At 49.8% G+C, this 17,998-nt stretch overlaps 1 protein-coding gene across 1 annotated transcript in view; it reads left to right on the top strand.

Annotated features, from left to right (window-relative positions):
• Positions 1-5,034: 5,034 nt before the first annotated feature.
• The window catches only part of Accsl (1-aminocyclopropane-1-carboxylate synthase homolog (inactive) like), a 53,155-nt gene continuing 40,191 nt past the window's right edge, over positions 5,035-17,998 (top strand). Inside the window, exon 1 of the mRNA XM_021627242.2 lies at positions 5,035-5,159. The gene's annotated coding sequence lies outside the window, so the exon portion shown is untranslated. The remainder of the gene's footprint in view (positions 5,160-17,998) is intronic.

The following is a 17,998-nucleotide window of genomic DNA, read 5'->3' on the forward strand; positions in this document are numbered from 1 at the left end:
TACTCTTTTATTTCTTATCAGCTCTAATCCACAGTGTTCCTTGCATGATAGCAGACCCTGGCAGCAACCTCTTACAGGAAAGGCTTTCTAGCACAACCTAGGATGAGCAAAGCCAGCGCTGAGTGTACAACTGGGGACACTTCACTTCAGGCAGTTGAGAACTTGTTGAATAATGTTTTGATGTGTGTGTGTTCCATTTGTGCATTCCGTATGTGTATGCCAGGGGCTTTTGGACACAGACTCCCTGATCTTCAATTGGTTTTGATGTGTAGACTAGAAAAGAAACCTTGGCACGTGCAATAACAATTTCAAGTGATACTCTTAATGAAATTCTATGCTCTTAACAGTCTCAAAAATTACTTTCATCTTCCTTTGACCCCTGTGTGGGCTAAAGTAGGACAATTTGATTGCATTTGATATTAAAGGGAACTCCCAGACTAAGAAAAAAAAAAGGAGAGAGAGAAACTTAATGAAATTGAAAAAGCGGCAAAGCCCAAGGTGTCTCTGGGGATAAAGAAAGATGTTGTTGCAGCTTCTCTTAAAGAATGAGGTCTTGGGGCTAGGGAGATGGTCCGGTGGGCAGAACAACTTACTATGCATGTTGAGGCTCTGGGTTCAAGTCCTCAGCACCCACACACAAGTCCTCAGCCAAACACTGTGTGTGTGCCTGTAACTCCAACACTGGGGGGCAGAGACAGGACGGTACCTGAGTGCTTGCTGGCCTCGGTCTAGGTGGATCAGAGAGCTTCCGGTTCAGTGAGTGACCTGTGTCAAGAAACTAAGGTGGATAGCATCAGAGGAAGACAGCTGACAGCTTGCTCTGGCCAACGCAAATGCACAGATGCTCGCACCCACTTACTCATGTGCATGCACCACACACATACAACACACATGCACGTGCACATACACATACTCAACATGTGTGCACATATGCATACATACATAGGCGTCTCTGGAAACTTGGGGACAAGCTGCCCAGGATAACCCACCGCCTCCATCTTTCTCTCTTCTGGAAATTGAAGCTGGGCCTCCTACATTCTGAGCAAGCACTATAGCAGTGTATTGTACTCCATAGCCAATGGCTCATTTCCTTATTTACTAAGCGAACCTCCTCCCACGCCAGAACTGACCTTGGTTTTTCTACAGTGGGTATACAAGGTCCTTGTAACACGGGAAAATCAAAAGAGCGGAAGTTCTAGGATCCAGAGCTGACATTCACTGAAGAGAGCACTCCTGGGAGGCACAGCTCTGTTTCTCCTGTTCACCAAGGTCCCCACCATTGAGAACAGGAGGTTCAAGGAACACTTGAATAGCTATCCTAAGAGTTCTCAAGGCAAAGCTGGGTGGAGACCCCCCTCCAACTCAAGCTGCATATCTGTGAACTCAGACGACGCAGAGGCTGACTTCTTGTGCAGACAGCACACTGGGTGAGCATGTGATGGATGCTGCCAGTCTGGTGTTGGCAGGCATGGTGACTTCTGGAGTCACAGAGGGAAAAATCTGTGTTGTGCCTCTTTCCTAGCTTCCAGCAGCTGCTAGGAATCTGTGGCACTGCTTGGCACATGGGCTCACGTCTCCCAGCTCTACCTCTATCTCCAAATGGTCTTCCAAATCTGTATCTCTTGTTTTTCCCTTCTCCTCTCCTTTCCCTTTCTCTCCCTCCTCCTCCCTTTCTGTTAGTATGGGGCTTTGAAAGCAGAGCCTCCGCATTCTAGGCAAGTACTTTACCAGTGTGCTGTACCCAGTATCCTCTTTCGATATGCGCCAAGGAGGTGGCCCACTGGACAGAGCATTTGCTGTGCTAGGCTGAGCCTTGAGTTCAGAGTCTCAGCATCCATGCATAAGTTGGGCATAGCAGCAAGTGCCCTTAATGCTGAGGGACAGTGAGGTGGATCCTGGACAGTTCCCTGGCCAGCAAGTGTAGCCAGGGAAAGCTCCAGGTTTGTGGAAGACCCTTTCTCAAACTGTCAGATGATGGCCCAGTGGATAAGAGGCTTGCCAGCAAGCCTAACTACCCGAGTTTGATTCCCAGACCCACATGGTAAAAAGAGAGAACCAAACTGTCCTCTGACCTAAATACACACACACACACACACACACACACACACACACACACACACACACGACCTTAAAAAGAGACTACTGTCATTGATTTTAGCACAGTCTCATTTTTTTTTTGTTTTGTATCCTAATCACATTTTTTAAAAACCCACATTCCCCAAAATTCATATTCAGTTACAGGTGAACATACCTATTGGGAGAGGGGTACAAGTCAACCCCAATTCTATATCCCAAAACACTTCCAAGGATGCTTCCCTCAAACAGTGATCTGTGTGATCTATGTGCCATCTCTTGCTGTGGTTCTCAACCTGAGTCACAACACTTTGGGGTCACCCAATACCATCAGAAAACACAAATATATGTTTACTTTATGATCTACAACAGTAGCAAAATTACTGAGTGGATTACTGAAATGAATGAAGTAGCAATGAATGTGGGGTCACCACAGCATGAGGAACTGTATTAAAGGTCGCAGCATCCTTTAGGAAGGTTGAGAACCACTGACATCCTGTGTCCTGAGCAGCCCTGCAGAGAGGCCCGTGTGGGGGACACAAAAGCCTGTGGCCCAGCATCGTACAGACACACAGCTACAGGTTCAGCCAGCAGACTCTGCCATTGTCCTGACTGCAACATCGGGTCAGAAGAATGGAATCCATGTGGAGCCTTGTGTGTGTGTGTGTGTGTGTGTGTGTGTGTGTGTATCAAAGAAGGAGGGAGTGAAGAGAGAAGAAATAAAGGGATGGAGAGAAAAGGGAGGAGAAAGGGAGAAGAAAAGGAAAGAATAGAGGAAAGAAAAGGGGGAAGGAAGGTGTGATGGAAGAGAGAGGAAAGAATGGAGGAAGAGAGACAGGTTGCATGGAAATTGGGAATCTGTGTAATGCGCTGGCAGGCAATTCAGCTGTTAAACATGAAGAAGTGGGGATTTGATAGGTCTGAAAATTCTAAGTGTCTCCCAGATGCAAGCAACACGAAAAGTAAGAGGTGCATCTGAGGAAGATCAAGTGCAGGGTGCTGAGTCTCACCCCCCTGCCCTACACCTTCCAGGGAAACAGCTTAGTTTCTTCTCATTGTTTCTTTACACTCAACTACTTAACAAATCTCGACCAACAGCAACAAACAGCAACCAGCAACCCACACCACCTGCTGAAGCTCTAGCATTTATATACCCTTTGAAAAGTCCCCAGAATTCCAAATGTCACACATTTGAAAAAACTACCCACAGCTGGCAAAAACACGCCTCTGCTAGAGCACGAGACAAATCATAGCTGCTGCAAAGCAGCGCCATATCCCCACACCTGGGATTAAAACAAAAAACTAAAAAAAAAAAAAAAAACAAAAAACAAAAAAAAACAAAAACCTATTCTTTACAATATTTGTTTGTTTATTTATTTATTTATTTATTTATTTTAAGAAACCAAAATTCGGAGAAGAAGGAGGAAGGGTGGGGTTGGGAGGAGGCTACCACTGGGAGAAAAAGTGGAATAATTGTAATAAAATAATAATAATTAATTAAAAAAAGCTCAAAAGTCCAAAATTCTCACCACATGTCATAGCCCCCCCATGCAAAGACATGATCAGTGCCCAGGGGATACTTATTTTCATCAGCCACTACATATTGCTTTTAGGTATTGAAATGTCACTCAGTGAGTGCCCGATTAAAGAGAAGTGTGTGTACTTAAAATAATGAGGAGTTAGAAATACTGCCAACTGGACACATCCTTTGTTTGAAGTGTGGCTTTCTTAGCATTTTATCTGTGGTTGCTGCTGTCCAGGTAAGCGTCTTTGAGTGTCTTCTGGGCACTTCCTTCTTTGAGAATCACCTGTTAACATGCTTTTCTGAGCTTCCTCAGGTGGTTTTTGTCTTGTCTTTAATAATTCATGAGTCCGCTGTTTACTAGGGATAATTGCCCTTTACTTGTCCCCTCCCCCTTAAATCATCCCTAAGTTATTTGTCACTTGGCTCTGTTTTCTGTTTAACTATTAACTGTAGCTAGTCAGTTTTAAGCGCTTGCCAAGTACCTGGTCCTGTTAAAAAACAAAACAAAACAACAACAACAAAAAAAAACGGTTGGTCTGAGTCATTTCATCCAGTCCTTGCAACAGACTTCGAGGAAGTGTATTATGGCCTCTACTTTACAGATGGAGAGACTGAAGCTCAAAGTCACCTGGCTTGCACAGGTTGGCACCAGGATTCCATCTCCATCAACTGAACAACCCACGTGTTTTAGATGTACCAACAGTAATGCAGGACAGAATCTGAGGGTGATGTCAAAGGGCAGCGAGTAGGTGAAAACAGCTTCGCACTGATGAACAAGTCATCAGTGTGGTCTGCCTGGGGGTGGGGGTGGCTGTGGGACATGGTAATAAATGCTTCCCTAGAGTTCTACCTGAAGGCAAGAAGTGGGGAGATTTGGCCAATGGGTGCCCGGCCACTGACAGGGACCAGGTCTATGACCCAGGTAGCGGCAAGTGCCCTCCTGATGGCTGGGGAAGCCTAAGGCAGAGACCCTCAGACCAGGTAGTGGAAACCTGGAAGTCAGGGTAGAACCTGCTCTCCTAGCCAAGTTCTTCTGGAAATGGACCATGAACGCCCAGGCACAGGAACCTTCAGTCAGTGCTTTCACGTAGAGGGAAAGCTCCTTTCTCCCAGTTGCCACTGTACAGGCTCCTCGCCACAGTGGTTTTGAGGCGGGGAGGAAGCCGGCTCTTTGCTTTCTGGGAACTGTGCCTGGAAGGGTCCAGGAGGTTTGCCTGAGCTAAGCTCCAGGGCCTTTTGTTCACTGCCTCTTTAGGCATCTTTTCTTGGCAGGCTGCCCAGGTTGGAACAGGCCTGGCCACCGTGGTGCCCGTCCTAAGATGGGTTTGGAACAAGGTTGTGAGGTAGGCTGACTGACCTTCCTAGGTGCAGCATCTTCCTCTCCCCCTTTCCCTGCCCTGAATACCCTCATCTTTTCAATTTCCACCTTCATCTAGAACATTCTCTCCACTCAGGGGCTGAGCATGGAGAGGATCACCACTGATGGTTTTGATGGTTTGTGACTCGGAACACGTTCAGAGGCTAAAATCCATCTGCTGAGGTAGCACGGATGAAATTTCACGTGAGTGACACATTCAGCTTCCCTGTGTGGGCCTCAGAAACCCTCTTCCTAACTTGCTAATTTCAACTAGCATCTGACAGGACCTCCGGCTAGCCTCCCCTTCCTTGTCAGGGTCACCAACCACTTACCCTTCCACCCTGTCCCTCCGGACAGCGTCTCTGGTTTCAAAGTTTTTATAAATATGATGCATGGCTACTGTGCTTTCTTCACTGGATTGTGACACTCTGGTCATCTGCTGGGTACCTTGCAGGGTCCCTATTACAGACCTACACCTGGCTTATAGACCCCTACCCTCTAACCTGAGCCTAGGAGTCAGAGGTTTAGGGCTCTGTCTTTACTGGACCCGTGGAATGGGTGGAGGATGCAGGAAATATTCAGAGGGGAGGGGCTGGGCATGTAGCTATTTGGTAGAATGATTGCTTAGTGTGCACAAAGTTCTGAGTTTGATCCCCGTCATAGCTTGTACAGGCACACACCTGTACTCCTAGCATTTGAGCTATGGGAGGAGGAGGCACAGGAGTCATCCTTGCCTACATAGGGAGTTTAAGGTCAGCCTGTGGGGCAGGGAGGATGTCATTGCACCCATCTGGAATACTTGCTTAGCCTACTTAATGCAGAGATGCAGTTTTGACCTTCATGGAGGTCCAGCGTGGCCCAGGATGCATTTGGGTGATGGCCGGTGCTGTGTGAAGAGAGAAGAATGGCATAGAGAAGGGTGACAGGCCCTGGGGAGCTGTGTTGAATGGAGAGAGGAAAAAAAATGGTTCTCTAGGAGCCTGAGGGAATGGAGAGAGCTGCCCTGGGCAGGGACAGGATGACCGTGGACAGTGGGAAGGAATTGCAGCGTGCTGCTGGACTGAGATCACAAGGATATGTTACTCTTTTAAGGACTGCTGAGCAAATGGAGGTGTCGTGCCTGGGTCAGTTCTGTAAATGTCCTCCCTCAGCGTATCACAGTGGACCTTGCAGGGGACAGGAAAGGTGTCACCAGACCCTGGATGGGATTCCTATTCTTAAACGCTCTGGGAACCTTTACCTTCTTGTTTATGAAACTCTTAAGAAAACATAATATTCCTGGTCCTGTTTTTACCCGACACTCAGTAGATATATGTCACATGTGGCCATTACTATTCACTCATTCCAGACAAGCCAGACAAGCCAGACAAGCGGGAGATTTGGAATTGCCTTTAGAGCACCTTGGAAGCATGGCTGTGTGTGTCTTCACTATTGAAAACTCCCCTCCATCTCCCTGTCACACTGTCTTCTTTATTTAGACTTAGTTCCTGAAAGCACACGGCTTGCTGGTCTGAACAGAGAAAGACACAGTGTGGGTCATAGACCCAGACCCTGTCTAGGTCCAAGCAAAAGGTTTATTGGTAGGCAATTACGCCCCAGAGTTCTTTGTCCTCTTGATGACACAGAATGACCCCACAAGGCTTGGTCTCCTGGGATAGTAGTGCAGGACGCTGACACCAGCTCTGAGTAAATGAGCAGTGACCGAGAGTTAGTGACGTTCAAAAGGACATTTCTTGGTGGCTCTTGCCAAGATATTCATTTCAAAGAAAGTCCTGGCTCCTTCACACTGCCTTTCCCGGTGGCCACATGCCTTTCATGGAAGGGCAGAGTTACACAATGGGTTTTCTAAGCAGATTTAGATCCTGTCATAGCCTGGCCTAATAGAGGAAAACAGTTCTAGGCATGAGGCCATGGGTCTGTGTGGAGAGAGCAGGTGGCATGTGTCTGCTGGGAAATGACTGGGTGCTCTGAAGTGGTCTCCTGGCTCAGTGCCACTGGCTCCTGTGGAGGCCCTGGATAACTGTGGTATGACAGGAACATGGGAGACTTACATGTCAGTCTCTGTGTGTGTGTGCGTGTGAGTGTGAGTATGGAGGTCAGAGGCCAACATTGAGTGTCTTCCTCAATCACTTTCTGCCTTGTTTTTGAGGCAGGGTCTCTCACTGAGCTTGGTGTTCCTTTGTTTGTCTAGCGGGCCATCCACCTTCAGGAGTCTACCTGTCTCTGCCTTCCCAGTGCTGGGATTGCAGCTAAGTACCATCATGCCAGGCTTTCATGCAGGGGTTCTCGGGATCTAAACTCAGCTCCTTGCACAAGCACAGCAAGCACTTTGCCGAGAACCATCTCTGCAGCCCCTTCATCTCGGCATTTTTGGATCCTCCCAGGGAGAGTTCAGAGCTCAGCTTCAGAGATGAGGGAGATTCCAGTTTCGTAGAGCTTCAAGAGACTGGCCACATTGCATCCGGCTCCTTATTTGACAAATGGGGAAACTGAGGTCCTCGGGTTGCCTGAGGTAGCACAGTGAACTCTTCGTTAGATGCATCAGTTCCCAGCCTGTGGATGACGACCCCCATTGGAACAACCCTTTCACTGGGGTTGCATATCAGATATTTACATTATGATTCATAACAGTAGCAAAATTACAGTTATGAAGTAGCAACAAAAACAATTTTATGGTTGGGGGACACAACGACATGAGGAGCTGTATTAAAGGGTCACAGCATTGGGAAGGTTGAGAACCGCTGCATTAGAGTCTCTAGCAGTTGTGGAAATAATCAGGGAGACATGTGCCTGTAGTGTGGAATGTGTGTGAACCTGGAAGGCTGAGACAGGAGGCTAGACTCCTATGGACTCACATTGAAAGGCTGGGGAGAGCTGTATGTTCAAATTCACTCCTTATGTGGCCTGGGTACCCTGGCCTTCCCAGACTAGCCCTGAAGTCTCCTTGGGCCAAAGGTTATAATATCTATTAAGATGCCATTGACTCTTAGCTCCAGGCTGGTCCCTGTCCTTTTCCCAATTCACCCATCAGAACCTTACCCACCAAGGTTGTGGGATTTGGAGATGGGGCCTTTGGGACCCAATCAGGTTAGGGGTTGGGCTTGTGATCAGATCAGTGTCTTCACAATATGCTCAAGAGACCAGTAGCCCTCCTTCCACAATCTGATGTCTCTTGAGAAGACCCCATCTGTAAAAGCCAGAAAGCAGGCACTAGCCAGCTTGCTCTGCTGGTGCCAGGATCTTAGGCTTGCAGCCTCCAGGACCATTGTTTATAGCACCAGCTCACAGTGCTTTGTTGAGCAGCTGGAGAAATGAAGGCAGAGTTCTTAGATGCCTTACTGTGGTTTATTTTAAAGGCAGTGTCCTTGGGGAGCAGAAGGTGATTAGACCCTTGTGTGTCCTTGTGTGTCCTGAGCTCCCCCCTGCTGTGCCAGCACCTCTCTGACACTTTTCTGCCTCAGTCTGTGTACCACCCAGGGCGAACTGAAGCATCCTTCAAGATAACGTGTTGTTGCAAACAGGAGCTGGCTGGGAGAGGTGTTCCAGTTAATGATTTATACCCGGGGGCTGAGCTTCCTGGCAGGAAGCTAGGAAGCCAGAGCAGCAGAGAGGTATGAAAGTACAGTCCCTGGGTGGAGTCTCCCAGGAGACCAGCTGTGGACCTCACTCTGGTTCTGGCTTCTGAGCATATTGCTTGCACATAAATACTTACAAGATCTCTGTGCAGGCCCAGGAGAACTAGCAGTGAATGCTCATGTTGAGAACAGAGCTGGAGGCCAAGTCAGGCTGGATGCCTGTTCTCCAGCACCTCAGCATGATGAGAAGGCCCATAGCAACCAGGAGATGCATAAGGAATGAATGCAATGGCCATGGTCGTTGTGAGTTGCCCACTCACAATAGGCAGCACATGGCTGGCCAGACTCAGCTTGTCTGAGGCTGGCTGCTGGCTTCAGTTTACTTTCCACAGTCTCAGGAAAGGCATCCACACAACTATTAATGTGGGACAACCAGAGTCATTCTTCATTCCTCTCTCACACTCACTGGCTCCTCTGGCAAGCCAGGTCACCCTGACCGGTCCAGGCTCTCTTCAGATAGTCTGCTTCTAGTTACCATCAACACTGCCCCCGGCATCTCCCAGCCTCTGTCTCTCATTCCACACGAGTTTACCCTTTTATCCAGAGGAAAGTACAATCTTATGAAAACCACCAGACCCAGAAATCCTCATACACCCTTTTTCTGGCTTCCTGGTGCTTTCAGGATACGATCCAGTCAGGAGGAGACGGGTTCTGGCTGGCCTGACAGGTCTCTTTCATGGTGCTTGAGCCATCTACTGGGCCTCTCTTGGAAGGCAATAGTGAAAAGTCTTGCTTACTTCAGTACCTGCTGCTACCTGGAAGCCCCCTTTCCCTAGGCTTCATTCATCCTTATTTTCTAGGCGCAACCTCAATGTTACCCACTCAGGCCAGGCAAGAGCCCAAGCACCCATCCTCCGTTCCTCAGCTTGCCTCTGTCAGGCAGGTGTCTCCACTGGTATCCTATATTCCTTTGTTCGCTGGTTGGCTGGATTTCTCCCTCTCAAGTGTGGGAACCCTGCTATAGGTCTGCAGCGTGGCGTCATTCCATGGCATGCCGTGAAAAGCTTCTGTGGCTCAATGACAGTGTTTTCTCACCCTTCTGTCCTAGAAGACAGAAGTAAGTGGGAGCTCATGAGGAAGACCCAGAGAAAGCATAACTAGAGCCATGCCCACACCTCATTTGTGGCCTCCCCGGGGGCATGGCAGGTCCTAGGACAGTGTATTTATTAGTCCTCGGTGCCTGCAGGGCACACCCAGCAGGAATTCCCTTCCTTTACCAGCCTCGTAGGCACTGCTTTCTCAGCCCAAAGCCTGTGGGACTCAAGAGAATCTCGAAGCAGAAGGTGCTGGGCCAGGGAGCCACCCTCCCGTTATTCAGCTTCACTCTGTCTGTCTGTCTGTCTGTCTGTCTGTGCCTCTGTCTGTCCGTCTGTAAAATGGGAGTGGGGGGCTGCATGAGATGTGGCACTGTGACCCAGCCTGGACCCTGTGGCCCTGGGGAAGGACTGCAGGTGCCCAGCTCAGAGGCCGCGTCCAGCTGGTGCCACTGCTTCCAGCAAGGTTCTATCTGAGGTTTCCCGTTGGCCTGCTGTCAGTTCCAGCTGCAGCTGCTGTCTGGGAACAGAGGGAAGCAAGGCAGGAAGTGGAATCTGGGTCACCAGCCCTGTTCCCTAGCCGGCTCTGCCCCCTCTGAGACTGGAAGGTCACTCAGGCCAGGAGCAGAGACCCTTGTGATTTGTGGGAGGAGCAAGCAGGGAAAAGCCCAGAGACCTGGCCAATTTCCCCAAGCCAACTTGAATCATCACCCCAGTGAACAGGATCAAGAAACTCCACTTCCCGGGTTCAAGGCTTGGGTCAGATGGAAGCATGACAGAAAGTTGAAACTGGGGCATGGTGGAAACAGTGTGCTTTGGGCAAGTGAGAACTTTCCTTACAAGCACTTTAAAAGAATGCTTTTTCCTCCTTCTCCTTCAGGGGATTTCCAGAATCTGTAAGAGTCTCTGTGGAAACTCAGGGATCAGATCTGTAACCGTCCACTCCCAATGAAACAAAACAGGATGGATGAATTACCTGCCTGTGTGGCTTCCCTAGCAGGAGTTTTCCATGGTATGAGATCCTTTCTCATATAGATTTGGCCCTCCTTTCTTTTAAGAACAGTAGGATGTAACAGTCCAACAAAGATGGTGGATAAAGCAACAGTTAATGATAGCAAACAATATTTTGGTTTTGGTTTCAGTTTTTTTGAGACAGGGTCTCTCTACACAGTCCTGGTCTCTCTACATATCCTGGAACTCACTATGTAGACCAGGCTGGCCTCAAACTCACAGAGATCCTTCTTCCTCTGTCTCCTGAATGCCATGCTTGTCAAACAATTGAGTGTTTTCTGCCGAGCCCTTTCCACATCTAGCCCCATCTAACCCTCATCCTGCAGAGTGAGCATTGTCCTTATACCTGCTTATAGAGGAGAAACCCAGGTCTCATGGAAGTCATGGAAAGCGAGCCAGGTGCCCCACACTCTCTCTGAAACAACAGACACCTGCACGCTCTTTTCAGCGCTAAGGCCCTGTTTCTTCCAGCCTCCTCCTCCCACTCATTTGTTTCCTTTGGATCAAGTGCAGACCAGTCTTTGCATTTTCCTGGATGCTCCCTTCCAGCCAGTGTCCACAACCCTATTGTCCTTCCTAGCTTCCTGTGTGGCCTGGAGGGGAAGATGCTCTCGCCAGACATACAGAAGCAAAGCCGCAGCCTCCAGACTCATCCCCAAACACTATGTTCTCACTTGCCCTTCCGAAGCTCTCCTTTGGCACGCCACTTCTGGTTGGGGCCCTGCAGGCTCTGGGCACCTCTTCTTGCACCACCCTAATCTGGCTGCTAGGTGGAGAAGACAAGCCACCAAGGCTAGCTCTCATCTGGGTTTGGCACTGGACAGAGAGTATGAGCTCACAGTTTTCACCTCTTCCTGCTGTCCTTTCTTGTGTATCTCTCCTTTGCTTCTCTTGGTGTTTCCTCTCTCCTCTTCTTGCCTCATCTTTCTCTTTTCTCCTTCCCTTTGCTTCCTTCCCTGCCTCTGATCTGGGTTAGTGGAGGGCTTGAGGCCACTGTACCTTGTCAGAAAGCCTCCAGATGGCTGGTTGCCCAGACAGTTCTGCCATTAGGATATCCTGGGGACGCTGGCCTAACTGGCCACTGGTACTGTTCTGGGGTGAGTGTCCTGGGAGATGGAGCCCCAGGACCATACTTTATACTTCACCTCAAGGTCCCAGTGCTGGAATTGAGGCTAGCCAGTAAGGATGGAATCGCCATAATAGTGACAACATGAAGGAAGCCTGAGGCCATGGACTGACCACTGGGTTGGGGGTGAACAGACAACTCCTATGTGGCTGACTAGCTCTGGTTCCAGGAACAGCAGTCACCCTGTACAAGGTTGCTGAGTGACTGCATGGAGGACAGACTGGTATTCTAGCTGGCTGTCTCTCTATACATGTAACCTTCAGCTCCCCTAACCCCAGAATACTCTTGGGGTAAATGGCAAATTCTGTCCTGGCCACCATCCCTTCAGGGCAACTTGGAAGGCTAGTTAGGCTCCAGTGTGCCTGCGTGATTATGCTGGGTGTCTGGGTGACACCAGTGGTACATGGGTGAGGATGGAAGTGGGGGTCTGTCTGGGGCAAGTTTTGGGGTGAAATATGGGTCTCTGGGGTCTGCAGGGTTTGTATCGAGACTCTAGCACACAGAGGAGTGCCTTGGCAAGGTCTGTGTTTCTTCTTGTTGTCCCTATCCAAACTCTCTACTGCTGTGGCAGGTATGACAGGACCAAAAGCCAACCTCCGTGACGAGTCACAGGCTCTAGTTTCTCCAGGGATCTGGTCTAAGGTCAGAGGAAGCCCAAAGGCATCAGATCAACAGTGACAGGTAGCCTATAAGGTCCTTCGAGATTAATGCAGCCCTGGACTCCTGCCAACTTGGTTCTGTCATCTCCCAGCTGTGTAGCTTCAGACAAGTCTCTTGACCTCTCTGAGCCTCGGTTAGCTTATCTGTCCATGATATTGCCCCTTACTGATGCTGAAGTCAAAGGAGATGAAAAGCCAAGCAGGAGAAGGTGCTGGGTGAATGGTGGACGGCCTATACAGCTCTGCTCCGTGGGCATTGGGAACCTATCCACAGGCGGGCTTTCCCCTCCCCTGCCTCTCTTCCGGCCCAGGCTTGACCAGATGGTGGGAGCTGGGAAATGCAGCCGAGCCACACTCTGGTCTATTTTGAGAGGCCTCCTGTTTTGTTTTGCTTTTTTTTTTTCCCCTGCCTGGGGCCATGTGGTGGCCACAGGTCTCTGCTGACAGGACTCAAGCAAGCCTTGCCTTGCCCTTGCCCTCCCCGTCCTTGTGGCCTGCACCCCATGACCCCTCACACTGTAGTTCCCAGGCCCCACTCAGCCCAACTGAGGGTCAGGCACCCAAACGAGGTGGGATGTGGGACTGGTGGCTTAGCAGAAATGGCAGGTGGTGCAGGCCCCTGTTGTCCTGGCTCAGCAGCCTGCACTTCCAGCGGCACGGCACCTCGTCACCAGGCAGTAGTTTGCCACATGGAAATGAAGGTGGCAGGTTCCTGGCCAGGAGCCATCTGCACTCCAGACACTCTTTGTTTCAAGTTTCAAAGCCACCTAGACTCCCAGAGAGAAACAAGACCACTCAGAATGCTGGCCTGGCCAGGAGGTCAGGGTCAGGCTGTCTCCTGGCTTACAGTCTGGCTTGTCTGGATTCCAGGCCAGAAGGAGAAACAGAAACCCCAAGAGCTGCCTATTACCCATCCAGAAACCCGATGGCTTCCTTGGCTATCTGCCTCCCTTCCCCCTCTCTGCAACGGCTCTGACCCCAGCATGCCTACCTTGGAGTTCCACCTCTGCCTGTGCCACTATGACCTTTCCTCTCCATGCCCCAACTTAGCCACCTGTAAAAGAGAGCTAAGGACCCTTCCTTTCGGCTCTCAGGAGTGAAGCTGCTGAGTTAATGCAGGTGAAGGCTGAGGTGGGACCTCTCTGGCTTAGTCTGTTACCACTGTCCTACCAGATGACCTTAGAGTGAGTCATTCAGTTCTGAAGTCGGGGATGACTGGGCTCAGCATACTGATTTGGTGTCTGGTGAATGTTTGCTCTCTGCTTCCACTATGGTACCTGGTTGCTGCGCCCTCTGAGACGGATTGGTGCTATGTCTTTTTATGGCATAAGGGACAGATGGAAAAGGGGCCAGGATTAGTTATCAGTGTCACCAGCTGGGGTCTGAATATTCAAATACAGGAGCTTCTGGGAGGCCACTTCTTACTCAAACCACGGCAGAGCCCTTCAGCCTCTTCATCTGACACAGAAGGTCAAGTCTTCATGTCCTTGTCTTCTGAAGACCCTGTCTTATCAGAGTGTGACACTGGTGACTAAATTTCAGAGCGTGTGCTGAGATACATCTGATGACGAACCTCAGTTTACCCAAGTGAAAGGTGTGATCAAGTTTAAGACATTATTATACTCCACTGAAAGAGAGAGGCCTTGCCCAGCTATCTCTAGTATAAGGGAATGTATCTGTAGGCCCAGGCTTCAGTAATGAGTGGATCACAGAATGAGGAGTGTCTAACACAACAGAAGTTCCATAGAATCCAGGGTAGAGGCTCTCAGCTTCTGAAACTTCCTAGACCACTGCTCAGGCAGCTGCGGGTGGGACTGCTGCCGGCCTCCTTCACACGGAGACTTCAGGAGCCTGGTTCTCTCCATCTTGTGACTGCATCATGACTGAGGCCCTGCATCTGCTTCCAATACGGTACCTGCGTGGAGAGGGCAGAAAGAGCAAGTAGGATTGTGGAAGGTAGACAGCAGCTCCTAAAGCCAGCTCTCCGGGCCCTCCATAGCATGGCTACGCATGCCCCACTGGCTAGTTCTCACCACCTGGGAAACGGTGCCTGGTAGGGAGACCTTGCCCTGCGGTTTGTGGAGATCGTAACTAAAATAGCCCAAAGAACAGATCACAGGAGGGGAGATTCACCCTGACATCCTGGTCCACACGCTTCGCTGCCACTATTTCTAGGGCAATGTGAGGCAGAGGATGTGGTGGGGCAAGCATGGAGGTGCCAGGCTTGGTGCTTGATAGCAGTCAGAGAGCATCGAAGGAGGACAGGACCAGGGCCAAGTGTGACGTCTAAACCCAAACCCCCAGTGACACACCTCCTCCAGCTTACACCCCACCTCTTACAGTTTTGGGTAGCTTTCTGGAAGGCAGCTATGCTCACCACTATACCACTGACTGCACACCTGGGGAGATTTCTGTGTTAGTTTTCTGTTGCTGGGATTGAAAAATACCTTGGCAGAAAGTAATTCTTCAACTTCCAATTTGTCTGACGCAGAGCCTCTGGTTATTCGCCACTGTGTGTAGCCCGGGCTAGTCAGCCTGCAACCTTCAAGGGATTCTCCTGTCTGCCTTCGTTCTCAAAGTAAGAGCGCTGAAATTATAGGCATGTGCTACCGAATCTAGGGTCGTGTGGGTCTTGGGGACCAGAATTCAGGTCTTTCTGCTTGAGCAACAAGCACATTTCTCAATGAGCCATCTCCTCGTCCTTCTTTTCCCATTATAGCCGGTCATCTAGACTGTAGGGGCGGTTAGTCATCCCTGCAAACACCCCCTGGACACATTCAGAGATGTGCTTCATCGGTCTCCTCGGCAGGAGGCAATCCACTCAAGCTGACCTCAGGAAGACCTGCCACCGTCAGAGTCAGGCCAGTGCTCCAGCACACAGCCACACAGGCAGACAGCAGGGAGGGAGTGGGGGACTGATGACACAAGAGTCTCCAGCTGCATTCCTAGTGAGGCCTGGCTGTGTTTCCTGGGCTGGTAAACAGCTACAGTTCCAAAAAGAACAAAAGGGCTTGATCGGTCCTGTCATCACAAACCAGGAAAATGGAGTGTAAGAGTGCTGTGCTTGGCATGGTGGTGTGGCCTGCAACACCAGCACTCAGAAGCCTGAGGCAGGAGAATCACGACAGTGATGTCAGTCCGGGCTGCATAGCAAGGCTGTCTCAGGGGGTTTTGTTTTGTTTTGTTTTGTTTTTTCCCAATAAATATATTTAGATGAAAAATAGGATGATATTCTAAGCTCTGGTATTTAAAAATAGGCCCCTTTCTCAGCAGTGGTTTTTGGAGTGTGGTCACCAGATCAGCAGTCTAGAATTTCAGATATGTAGCTCACTGTAAACCTGCTGGGGCTGGAAGGTTGGAGAAGAGCCTAGTTCAAGTTTGAGAGGCAGTACCCAGCGGGAGTACACAGCAACACATGGGTTGTGCCACGTGAGAGGCTCTACTTGCATGTCCCAATCTGCAGCCATCTTGACTGCTGTCCACCACCTGCTAGCTCCCTCCCTAATCACTGTAGCACCTTTAAAACTCTCCTTCTGGGACCCGCCCTCCCTGCCTAGCCCCACCCCCCATCCAGCCTCTGCTGCCATCACCTCATCTCCATCAAGGACTATCAAGGACTACGGTGGTGCGTCTTTTCTGCTTAGGTTTCTCGATATTCTCAGCCCTGCTGTGAGGCTGGAGAAAAAGAGCAGGCAGAAGGCTGGAGGAGTGGGCAGGCAGAGGGGTGGGCAGGCCGGTGAGGAGCTGTCCAGGGTGCTTATAGGCCAAGCGATGTTATTCAATCCTGCAAGGGTTAGCCAAGGGTCTGGCTTCTGCCTGCAGTGGCTGCATGTCAGAGGGAAGGGGAGGCTTGGCTTTCAAAAAGTCTTTTCAGACTGTAGCCAGGATCATCTGCGCATGGGAACTGGCATCACTGCAGATCTTGAGATGATGCACTCAGGTCACAGATGGGTCTCTGAGCAGGGGTGGCCATCTGAGAGATGAAGATGTCACTCAAGACACCCCAGCCCCACCCCAGCAAAGACAGGAAGTGTCATCCTGCCTGAATCTGAACCACGAGGCTGCATACAGGCCCCTGAGGAGTATACTGAATCAACGCCACAGCTGCACTGGTCTTCCCAACCTGCTCCGACCAATAGCTGCCTCCTTGATTGCCCAATAGGCCAGGAAAAGCTGGAGCTATGGATTTGTTCAGTTTGTCTCTGTCAAGCATGACTTAACAAATGAGCGTGGTCAGACTAGCCTTCCAGTTCCCCTCACTGCAGCCTGGATCGGGGGCTTTTCTGATGTCTGCACATGGTAATTTTGTGGCTATGATTTGAATATAAAATGTCCCTCAAAGTTTGAATGTTGAATGTTTAATTCCCCAGCTGGTGGTGCTATTTTGAGAGGAAGCGTTGGGAGGTGGAGCCTAGCTGGGAAAAAGTAGGTCACTGGAGACGCGCTTTGAAGGCTGTGACTTGAATGTGGAATGTCCCCCATAGGCTCTGTGGCATGATATGTGAAGAGATTGAAAAGGAGCCACCTCCTTTTGTAAGGGGCAACCTTACAACCCTAGCTGGAAGGCTGAAGCAGGAGAATTGGAAGGTAGAGGCTGGCTTGGGCTGCAGGTGAGTTCAAGGTCAGCCTAGGCAGCTTGATGAGACTCGTTTTCAAAATAAAAAGAGAGAGATGTGGTCAAGGTTAGCCTATAGAGGACAGGGTTCTAGAATCAGTCTCTAAAAACACACACTCACAAGAGAGAGACACAGAGAGAGAACTTTGCATTCAGACAGTAAGAGAGTAGGAAAGAGGACACTTTGTCTGGGGGTTCACCTAGAAAGCTGTCTTCCAGAATTCATTTTCCTGTTTTCAGTGCTGACCCTATGCATTTCTAGGCTGCTTATGATAGCTATGGCTCAACTATTGTCCTTGCTGATGGCAGACCTTGGCATCCTCCACACCAAATGCATAAGTTAAATACAGAGCCATGGAGGTATCTATCTATATTTCAAAGGGAAGCCTGGGAGCCCCTGAGAGTGCGAGTATGAGTGAGGCCTCAGATGCACTGGAGAGTGCAGGATGTTAGAGACACTATGATTGTGGACTCTGGCATTACCCTTTGCAGCAATGCTGACTTCGGGGGCTCTTGCTGATGAACCAAATGTATTTTGCATTATGAGACGGGCCTTTTGGGTACTGAGGAAGGATGCTGTGGTTTGCTGTCTCCATGGGCTCATATGTTGACTATTTGGTCTGTCTGGGAGATGTCAGACTTCAGGAGGCGGAGCCCAGCTGGAGGAAGTGGCTCACTAGAGCTGCATCGTTGGAGGTTAATCCTCATCCAGTCTCTTCCTCTTTCTCTCTCTCTCTCTCTGCTTCCCATTCACCTTGATACTCTTCCATGCCCTCCCTACTGTGATGTCCAAAAACAATGGAGCCACAACGACAGCCTGAAACATCTGAAACCTGAGCTCAGATAAATCCATCCACTTCAAATTGTTCATGTCAGCACGTCATGTGTGTTGTTAGAGCAATTGACAGCAATGAGCCCACTGTTGATCAAATGGTATTGCAATGCTATCAACTTTAAGACACA

The sequence above is a fragment of the Meriones unguiculatus genome, chromosome 18 (genome assembly GCF_030254825.1).
Source record: "Meriones unguiculatus strain TT.TT164.6M chromosome 18, Bangor_MerUng_6.1, whole genome shotgun sequence".
NCBI lineage: Eukaryota > Metazoa > Chordata > Mammalia > Rodentia > Muridae > Meriones > Meriones unguiculatus.